General features: G+C 36.9%; 1 pseudogene; it reads right to left on the bottom strand.

Annotated features, from left to right (window-relative positions):
* LOC101997147 overlaps window positions 1–10,747 on the bottom strand; it is a 124,886-nt pseudogene that overhangs the window by 92,509 nt on the left and 21,630 nt on the right.

Raw genomic sequence — 10,747 nt, 5'->3', positions numbered from 1 at the left:
ATGATTGGGATACAGGAAGGTTGGATAGGGGAGCAGGGAAGCACATATCTTAATTAAGGGAGCCATCTTAGGGTTAGGAAGAGACTTGGACCTAGAGGGGCTTCCAGGGGCCCAAGGCGAGGTCCCCAGTTAGTTCCGGGGGCAGCTGAGGATAGGGAACCTGAAATGATCCTATCCTATTGTGAAAGAATATTTTTAAAGGCAGTCTAGTCTCTGGGGCATAGAGTTTAACACAGTAAAAGGTGACATAAGATGTGAGGTTCTCTCATAGTTGCTTCCTGCTGATAAGGGAAGAAGTTGTAGGTCTTGTCTTGAAGGCTGGAACATAGTGGAAACTCATGGAGATCAGAGAACAGCAGCCTGCCTTAGACTCTGTGAGGCCTGCAGGCAGCCTTGGAGCAGTCTGTGTCAAGAGAACACAATAGGGATTCCTTGGGTGAGAGCTGCAGAGAGAGAGCTGGAGGGCAAGGTGCACAGCTGTGGCAAGGAAGCTGCCTAGCAATCTCTAACTCCTTAAATGTTAATAAATCTGGTGGAATAAATACGTGTTAATGGAAGAGTAGGAAGTTAAGGAATCTTAAAGAAGAAACTTGATCTCTTAGGTGCACACTTGAAGTTTTTAAGTGCAGTTTTGGAAAATTAGAAAAAGGCAAACCAGGCAAGGGAGACAGGGAAAGTTCCTCTCCTGTACAAAAGAATTAGGCAGGTGGAAAAACAAATTACAAACAAATAATACTTAGCTGAGTTTTAGTTTTTTCAATGTTGCTGAATCTAAATCGATCTCTTGAAGCTCATAAGAATCATTGTTAAGAGGCAAAAATGTTATATCTATCAGGTTATTACTATTTGTGGTCTGTACTGAAATTCATACTGTGGAAGAAGCAAAGAGACAGCTATTTTGCAGCTATATTTTATCTATACCTGTAAGGTAAATAGCACTTAATATGACAATTATACAGTTGAAGAAATAGGTCCCTAGTATTAGAATGAAAAAAAAATGTTAAGTTAAATGAAAAGTACAGGTTTTAAATTTAAAGAGCGAACAGCGGCACGTGTTTTTTTGTTTTGTTTTGTTTTTGTTCTTAGATGGGTGGGATGGCCTAGGACTGTAGGAGAGTGGCAGCCTGCTGATACCTGAGCAAGCTGGGATAGACAGTGAAAGAGCAGGGGGGAGGGGCAGAAACAGCTGTCTGGGAGAGTGCACACACTTAGACTGATGCAGAGTTAATGTGCAATATAAAGTAAGATTTATTTCATTATCTTGAATGTCTCCAATCCAAGTGGAAGAATCCTGTAGAGTTTTCACAAGTCATTGGAGAGAGCATCCTCTCAGGGACTTGGTCTTGGATGGGCTAGCAGGCATTCTGTGCCTGGCCACTTATTTTTTTGTAACCATAACTGGAGAAGGATAGCCTCACCCAGAAAGAAAGAGAGGTTTTAGGCAGGTGACAGGAAGAAAAGCTGTAGGAATCATTTATGCAATGTTGAGAAATCATCATTTGGGTTTTTAAAGCAGCTAAAATGGTCTCTCCACAAAACCTAAGGCTGGGGGAGTGTTAGTGAAATTTGCTTTGTCATTTAAATGAGATGCACCAGGGGTAGGTATCTGGGTTTCCTACAAGACAGTTTTAGGGTTTAAAGTACAAGTTTGATCATTTAGGTTTTAGCAAGTTACAGTACAGAAATCTTTTCAGAGCAGGGAGGGATACCAACTCCACTTAAGGTCTACTGACCTGTCAGCAGTACATTCATTCACTGTGCAGTGTTTGTGGCTCCAACATCCTCTCCTTGTTCCAACTGCTTAGAGCAAAAGGTGTAAACATCTGATCTAAACAACCCCTAGAGGCTGCTAATCTTTGGCAAAAGTGCTCTTGAACCAAGGGACAGATGTTTCCCCTGGTTGTTTACATAGTTTGCCTTGTTACCCTCTACCCTATACCTACTGGGGGGGAAAACCAGTTCAGTAAAAAGGCAGCCTTGCCTTGCTCCTAATTTTTACTGATTATAAATCCATTAACTTCTCATCTAATCACTTAAGAATATAGTGTAGCACACAAGTCCCCCCCCCTCCTAGATTTCAGTGATGATTTAATCTCTCCCTTAATAAACCTCTCCACTCACTATCTACAGCCACCTAGAGACATAAAGTAAGCTGGCAGCTACTGCTTTGTGTGTAAAAATCCTCTGTCTTTTATGGCCATGAAAGAATTCCAATCCTGGACTCTACTAGGGCTGGAGAATTGTAAGTGTAGAACAACTGAAAACCTTTGCAGCACAAGAGAACAAGAAAGAGAGAACAATATGGAGACATATATGCTCAGGAAAAATCACCAGTTAGTGGATGCATTTTTTTTAATCTTTCCAACATTTATTCTAAAATGAAAGGAATCCAAAGAAAGTCATGTTTCAGTACAAATCAAACGTTGGTTTCTCAGTCTTGAGCAGGTTCCATACCATGAGTGTTATGTTCTAATGTGGCATTAGGACACGGGGTGTTGGCGGTGGCCCTCCCACTTGACAGCATGAACAAAGATGATTGAGGAGAGGGTTCTTCCCATGCTACATAATGGTGTGAGAAGCCAGGCCCATGCACACCCTGAGGAAAGAAGCTGTAACCTCCCCCAGTTCTGTGGATTCTCACAATCAGCCATGACGCACAGACTCATACATTTTACTTTATATATTATATAACTTTCACCCTTCTTTGTTCTCTGCACATGTTCATAAATTATTTCCTTTTAATTTTTTCCTTTATATGTATGTGTGACTAAGTGTGTGCAAATACGTGTATAAAACCTGCTGAGGCCATTTCTGTTGGTTGTGTATATTTAGTTCCAGGGCTGAACATGTTCCATTGGATACTCAATTAGTTAGCTCATCCCTGAGTCAAATTCTTCCACTTAAAGAAAATCTCCAGTAATTAATGAACAAAATTATCTGACCCCAGAGTGACCTAGGATTCCTTGGGTAGGAAACATTATCAAAATTAGATAACCCTGGGTGCAAATACCTCATCAGATACTTGCAGGTGTAATTAATGACTCTGAAGTTCTGGACCTGCAGCGAGCACTCTGAACACTCATCTGAGCTAATCACAGTCTTTCTTGGAACTCTGGGCTCCCTCTACAACCTAATGACATGTTCACTAGGCCAAATAGATGGCTCAGCAGATGACAACACTGGCTGATTATCCACAGGGCCTGACTTTGCTTCCCAGAACCCACAAAACAGCTCACAATTCTCTTTTACTCCAGTTAAAGGGGATCAGACATCCTCTGATGGCCTCCACTTTTGCACTCAGTATATACAATGACAAACTCAAGTTTTCAGACAGCAGCAACAAACTTTATGTACTGAGAAATATTATGGTATTCCTTGCGGTTTTTGAGAAAATGTTATAAAAAATGTTTAGTCCTAAGGATAACATACTCTACAAAAAAGGGAAAAAACAAAAGAGACAGCAGTTTATCGTTTTCAATTGAAAATAGGTTTTATTATTCAAGTTGTTGTTTTTCCTCTATCCATCAATGAAAACATGTTTACAATCTGAAAAAAGGCAACATTTTCCTGGTAGAATGTTTCAATTAATCAGTGTGAAGATTTAGTGGGAAATGAGTGTGGTGTGCAAGTCTGGTAACCTAATCTTGATCATCAAATGAAGAGAGCCAAGAGTCTACCACAAAAACTTGTCTTATGGTCTAACACATATCTGTCAGGGCTAAAATTCCATAATCATATCACACATACATATAATAAACTTTTTCAAATAAATCTCACTGATGTTACATTACCTGGCATCTCTGGATAATTCCCTTAGAAGGAAGCACTTCATGATGAAGTGAAAAATGGATAACTAATGGGGATAGGAAGATGCATAGAACTTCAAATAATGTACACATATCCACAGGACATCAAGCTATACTGTGAAATATTCAGTTGATTACTGATTGTCCTACATTTTACATCTCTACCAGTTTGATGAAAATGATGCTGTGGACACACATGAGGTAATGTTTCTTATACTCTAACCTATTATGCATTTTAACATTAATTTTGATAAAATATGTAGATAAAACACCAAATGTTGGGGTCTAACATGTACCCTTGGACTTATATTCAAGAGACTGACCCATGAAGAGTATGAGTTCAGATGTATTCATAACTAATTAGTGACATAAAACTAGACTGGATAGCAAATGACATCTCAAGGGAATTTTTGACTATAGGAAAAAAGAAATCCAGGAAAAAAAATTCACCCCCCCCCTTTCACAGACAGCATTACTTAAAAAGCATGAATACACAATACTTAATATTAAAATAATGTTCCACTTAGATGATGGACATCTCATTTTATATATTGCAGAAGGAAAATATCTAATGCTAAGTGATAGTAGAGTAGGAGATATACAAATATCACAGAAAGAATACAAAGAACACAAAATAAACTTCATTAAAAGGATTTGCTAAATGTATAGAACATTTTAACATCTCTCACTAACCAGAAACTGCAATGGAGAAATGTCCACCATCACATTAGAGAGAAAATAGTAAATGATTAACTTTGTTCATAATGAAAAAGATATGAGCCGGGCGGTGGTGGCGCACGCCTTTAATCCCAGCACTTGGGAGGCAGAGGCAGGTGGATCTTTGTGAGTTCGAGACCAGCCTGGTCTAGAAGAGCTAGTTCCAGTACAGGCTCCAAAAACACAGAGAAACCCTGTCTCGAAAAACCAAAAAAAAAAAGAAAAAGATATGAAACAAGAATTTCTGACAATCAAGACCACTGTGATGTCTAAAGTCTTTGCCATATCATTTACATGAAGAAGATTTTTCTCTTGCAGGAGCTCTTCCCTATTATTTGATGTTAAGATTATAAAAAAAATTCTTCAAAATATTTACAGAGCTAGGGACATGGATAAACAGCTAGGACAAGTTCATTGTTAGGATGAAGGTCAAGTTATTGAGAACTTCCGATAGTTCTGCAATAGGTAGACCCATGGGTCTACCCTTCCTGGGAGCAGGCATGAATATTCACATACCCACACAAAGGCACACTAAAATAACAGAATTAAAATGAAATAAAATCTTTGACTAGACAATTTTTTCATACATGAATGTTTTTCTCCTGTAAGCATTCATTCCTGTAACCCAGGTGTTTAGGCCTTTAAAGGCTTACTTCCAGAGTTTTTCTCCATTGTGATTTGGATCATGCAATAGAAAGCAAGAATGTAGACTTGAAGTTACAGATATTAATCATTCTCAATTAATGGCATCATTTGGGAAAATTTAGAAAATATTGTCATCCTGGAAGAAATATGTCACGAGTTTGATCCTAAGAGTATACATTCACACACCATTTCATGTTCCTAAACCTGATTCATGCTGCAGGCTGAGGATGTGAATTCTTAGCCTCCCAATGTAGCTGTCATGTCTGACACTTCTTGTGACAAAACTATCAAGGGGCTCACGTAACTATCTAGAATCCAGAGTCACAATATCTTTTATAAATTGACTTAGACATTATGCTTTATCACAGGCACAGATGAGGCACTCATACACATCTACAAAATTTTACAACTGGATAAGTGATAGGGGGAGCTTTGTTAATCAATCATCTTTAAGAACTGGAACCTAGTTAAGTTGTGGCTTCCTGGAGTCCAGGAGAAAAACCGAGATGGACCAGGTGCTTGCTCTCTGGGTGATTCTCGTGGGACACAGTGAAACTTGAACTTTCCATTCTTGTGGAATGAGTTTCCCCTTATAGTAAGTAAAAACATAATTGTTTATCTTTAAGCTAGCTTGAGTATTTCCTGAATTGAGATAACTTCTACAGATTTATATCTATATAAATTAATATTTGTATTTATATAACTGAAGAAAAGTGACAAATCAAAAAGGGTTACCTTATCATTGAATTCATAGGACTTTTGTCCATATAATTTTGCAGGTGCAAACAAAATAGTCTTCATAATGCTTGACCAGATTTGACACTTGTAGACTTGTTTTCCTCCCAGTCTTATGTAAGTAAATGTGTGTTGGCTGAATATATTTCCAAAATATTTATAGTTACATTCCCTTCAGTATGAATGTTCTGAGGTCCTCAGAGTACTGTGATATGCAAAGGCCTTAATAGACTTTAAATCCACTAAAAGTTTACTTTTGTATAAACACTACCAAGAAGAATAAAACTTTACTACCCTGATTGTACCTAAAGGGGTTGTCAGGCTGGACTGTGGTGGCATACTCCTTTAATCCTAGCACTTGGGAGACAGAGACAGACAAATCTCTATGAGTTAAAGGTCAGCCTCATCTATGAGTGAGTTCCAGAATAGACTCCAATGCTACAGAGAAAACTCTATCTAGGTAAACCATAAAAGAAAAGAGTTTCTTTGCAGCATGATTTTTTTTCTCAAGATTTTGAAGCCTGATGACACATACAAAGGCTCTAACACATTAGCTAAAATCGTAGGGTTTCTATACAGCATGTGTTCTTTGATGGATGTGTACACTTCTATGACATGCAAATTCTTTACTACATTGATTACAGTAATAAGGTCTCTCTAGTATGTGTTCCTTTATGTATTTGGAGACTACCTTGGCGTGAAAAGGCTTTGTCACATTGATCACATTTATAGGGTTTCTCTCCTGTATGAAGTCTTTTATGTGTTTTTAGACTACTGATTTGTGAAAAGGCTTTACCACATTGACTACATTCATATGGTTTCTCTCCAGTATGAGTTCTTTTGTGAAGTTGGAGACTACTGATATATGAAAAGGCTTTACCACATTGACTACATTCATAGGGTTTCTCTCCAGTATGTGTTCTTTTGTGTATATGGAGTTTACAGCTCTGTGAAAAAGTTTTATGACATTGATCACATTCAAAAGGCTTCTCTCCAGTATGTGTTCTTTTATGTCTGCGAAGCTCACCATGACTCGCAAAAGCTTTATCACATTGATTACAGTGATAAGGTTTCTCTCCAGTATGTGTCCTTTTATGTACTCGAAGACTACTGTTCAGTGAAAAGGCTTTACCACATTCATTACATTCATAGGGTTTCTCTCCAGTATGTGTCATTTTATGTACTCGAAGACTACTGTTCTGTGAAAAGGCTTTACCACATTGATTACATGTGTAGGGTTTCTCTCCAGTATGTGTTCTTGTATGTATTTGGAGACTACACTGACGTGCAAAGGCTTTACCACAGTGATTACATTCATAGGGTTTATCTTTAGTATGTGTTCTTTCGTGTATTTGGAGGTAAGCACATTTTGAAAAAGCTTTATCACATTGATTACATTTATAGGGCTTCTCTCCAGCATGTGTTCCTTTAAGTATTCGCAGACAACTGGTACCTCCAAAAGCTTCAACATGTTGAACACCATCATATGGCTTCTCTGCAGAATGAATTTTTTCATGCCTTTGAAGATGACTGTAACATGCAAAGGCTTTATCACATTGAGTATATTCAGAGGCTTTCTCTCCATTATGGTTTCTTTCATACCTGCAAAAATAATTGACACATGTAAAAGTTTTACCACATACATTACACTGATGAATCTTAATATCTGTAGGAATTAATTTTATGATTTTCTTTAATTGTAAAGAGGAATCAGATTTTAAGTTTACATTCATGGTGCTCTCCTTCAGTATGGGATGTTTTGTGTGTTTGAAGATCTTTTGATGTTAAGGGTCTTCTTTTCAAATGACCCACATTTATAGCATCATTTTCTACGAGATTTTTTTTTTACATATTTGAAAAGAACTAGACGAACTCAGTTTTAAATAACCTTACATTCTTTTTGCATTCTTATGTTTTCCTGTAGTACAATACCTATCACAATAAAGTGTACTAGGACAAACAAAAGTAAGGACACAGTCCAACACTAATAGGGCTTATCTTCAGTGTGAGTTTGCTGATGTCTTCCCAAGGAAGTTTGAAAACCAATTAAATATAATCTTATAGCACATTCAACAAATCTACCTAGTGTTGAAATACTAAATATCTTTCCTATCTTCTCACTATTCTGAAAGAGATACAGTCCCTCTTTCCATTTTGGGAAGCTTACTTATGACATAGGACATTCTTATTAAAGGAAGAAGAAATAAATGGTTGTCCATTGAATTCATACAATTTGACTTTCTGTCCCTCATAGACATTTGGTGTAGGAATGAAGGTTTCTCCACAAGAGCCTTTTTGACTCACATAAAGTCAGTCTATCAATAAGTTTGGCAAAGTCACAAGTACATGAGTAACACTGGCTTTACTACAGTCTATATATTTTTTGGACAGTTTTAAACATATACTTATTATCTATTCAATGTATACATGTGTGTTCCTTGTGCAATATCTGAGTGCTATGAAACTAAATGGGATTGGCATTTCTACAGCATAGTTCTCATGGGACTATGATTCAAATGGTGGTATCATTTGTTTCTCTTCTGACTTCAGAGGAATGACTTGGAAACATATACCAGTTACCTCATATTGAGGCATATGATTTTATGAAAAATCAATACTCATCAATATACTTTAAGCTGTGTTTATTTATACTATTGTTTTTCTTTAAATCTTCCAAGACAAATTAAAATTTCTTCAGAGTCAAATATACACCAAGTTGCAAATAAAAATTACCTTCCATGTTTTCTAGCACTTTGACAATGATCTTCAAAATTATGGTCTTCCCAATTGTAGCCTAATATATAGTAACAGAAAGAAGATAATATATTAATGAATATTGTGCAAAATAGAATATCTTAAGTTAACTATGCCTTAGTTATTTGGCTCATTCTTACTCCAACAAAAATATAGAAAAGTATCAAAAAATAATACAGAGTTGTCCCCTTATTTTAAAACGTGAAGGAAAGTTCACAATCTTACCAGTAGCCTTGAGGTTCCTGTATGTCTCCAGCATCACGTCTTTGTAGAGACTCTTTTGGGAAGAATTCAGCAAAATCCACTCATCCTGAGTAAAGTTAATGCGCACATCTTCATAGGTCACTGAATTCTACAATAATCCAACCAACAGTAAAACAAAGTGTGATTCTGACATTGGATTCTTCTTTTAAAATGATATCTTTTTATAATGCTGCTGCTTCTCACACTTCTACCATGACATTACAATTAATGTAATCACCAGTCACTTTAGAAGGAAACTGAAGAAGAGGTTCATGTGTGCCATTCCTTGGCCCTTTAAGTAGGATACAGCCTTGAGAAAGAAATGCCAATAAACAGATATACAGAGACAGACAATCAAGCAGATCAACAGTACTGAGAAAACATTAGAGAAATAATAAGAACAATGATTATCTAGAAAAGTGATGGGTAAATTTTGATATATTGACTCTTGCCTTTAATCCCAGCAATCAATGAAAAAGCAGAAGAATTAAATTGAGGTGGATGTCAGTCAAAGCCTATGCAATGAGTTACAGGTAAACCAGAGTTACAAAATAATAAAACCCAGTATCCATCCAAAAAGCATTCAAATAAAAAGTGTAAAAAGAAATCAGAGGATTTACTGAAGTTCTTACACAAAGTTTTGTATTCACTTTAGTTCTACATTCATCTTCCAGAACCTACAGTGACCCAGTTTAAACTCTTTCATAATAAGATCTTAATAAAAGGGAGTACATGTTAAACAGTTACAAATGGACCAAAGAAAACAACAGCCCTGCAAATGATGATCATAAATAACATAGAGTAAGGGAGATGGGTCAGCAATTAAGCAGTCTTGCTGTCCTTGCAGATAAGTGGGCACAATTGCCAGTACTAAAAGGGGGCTTGTAATTATCCATTATTTCAACTTCATAGGTTCTGAGGCCTCTTGTGACTACCATGAGGAACAGACACGCGTGTGGTACATACCCTTGAATATAGATACAACCTGATATTCATTGAAAGCATTCAAAACAAAATAAATTAGAGGCAGGTAGAAAGTCACACCCCTGCAGTGCAATGATTCAGAAGGCAGAGGTTTTAATGCCATGGATACTACTCTCCTGGGAAAGAAAATGATACCCTCCACCAAACTTCAAATTTCAAGATGTAGGTGAAGTTCAGCATAGCAACTTATCCTTGGGGCTGGAGAGATGGCTCAGTGGTTAGGAGCATTGCCTGCTCTTCCAAATGTCATGAGTTCAATTCCCAGCAATCGCATGGTGGCTCACAACCATCTGTAATGAGGTCTGCTGCCCTCTTCTGGTCTGCAGACACACACACAGACAGAATATTGTATACTGTATACATACATACATACATACATAAATAAATAAATGAATAAATATTTTTTAAAAAAAACCTTATACTTGATATGTACAAAAACCTACATTCCAGGCTCATCAGACAATAAAACAATAAACAAACACACACAAAAAAAACCCCAAGCATGGTAACTCTGACCAAGGAAGTGAAAGATTTATTTGACAAGAACTTTAAGTCTTTGAAGAAAGAAATTGAAGAGGACACCAGAAAATTGAAGGACCTCCCTTGCTCTTGGATTGGGAGGCTCAACATAGTAAAAATGGCAATTCTACCAAAAGCAATCTATAGATTCAATGCAATCCCCATCAAAATTCTTCACAGACCTTGAAAGGACAATAATCAACTTTATATGGAAAAACAAAAAACCCAGGATAGCCAAAACAATCTTAGACAATAAAGGAACGTCTGGAGGCATTACCATCCCTGACTTCAAACTCTATTACAGAGCTACAGTATTGAAAACAGCTTGGTATTGGCATAAAAAC

The sequence above is a fragment of the Microtus ochrogaster genome, unplaced genomic scaffold, assembly GCF_000317375.1.
Source record: "Microtus ochrogaster isolate Prairie Vole_2 unplaced genomic scaffold, MicOch1.0 UNK114, whole genome shotgun sequence".
Lineage (NCBI taxonomy): Eukaryota > Metazoa > Chordata > Mammalia > Rodentia > Cricetidae > Microtus > Microtus ochrogaster.
The sequence above is the reverse complement of the archived record's forward strand: the minus strand, read 5'-3'. Positions and strand labels throughout refer to the sequence as shown.